Here is a 369-nt window from a genome sequence, read left to right as displayed (position 1 = left end):
CCCCCCCCCCCTCTCCTTTTTAATTTTATTCAGTTTCTGGAGATTATCACTCTGCATCTGCAGAGGGTCCCGCCTGGGTCAGAGTGGAGGAGCGCAGCTCCTCGGGGTCCCCTTAGCGCGGCAAGGACTCCATGTTGGAAAGGCTGTTGGCTTTTTGTTGTTTGTTTGTTTTTAATTGTCAATTGTATGCTAAATCGGTTGCACTCGGAGGGTCACGGAGAGTTCAGTTGGGCCGAGAAACGAGACTCTTCCCCGGCCGGAGCGGGCGCGGAGGGAAGGACGGAGGTGCGCCCGAAACCCCCCTGCAAAACCCCCCTCCGCCCCTACGATAGGAGGGAGCTGGGCTGGGGACCCAGTGAGAGCCTTCCC

The sequence above is a fragment of the Chaetura pelagica genome, unplaced genomic scaffold (genome assembly GCF_000747805.2).
Source record: "Chaetura pelagica isolate M959 unplaced genomic scaffold, ChaPel_1.0 scaffold630, whole genome shotgun sequence".
NCBI classification, from domain to species: domain Eukaryota; kingdom Metazoa; phylum Chordata; class Aves; order Apodiformes; family Apodidae; genus Chaetura; species Chaetura pelagica.
The sequence above is the reverse complement of the archived record's forward strand: the minus strand, read 5'-3'. Positions refer to the sequence as shown.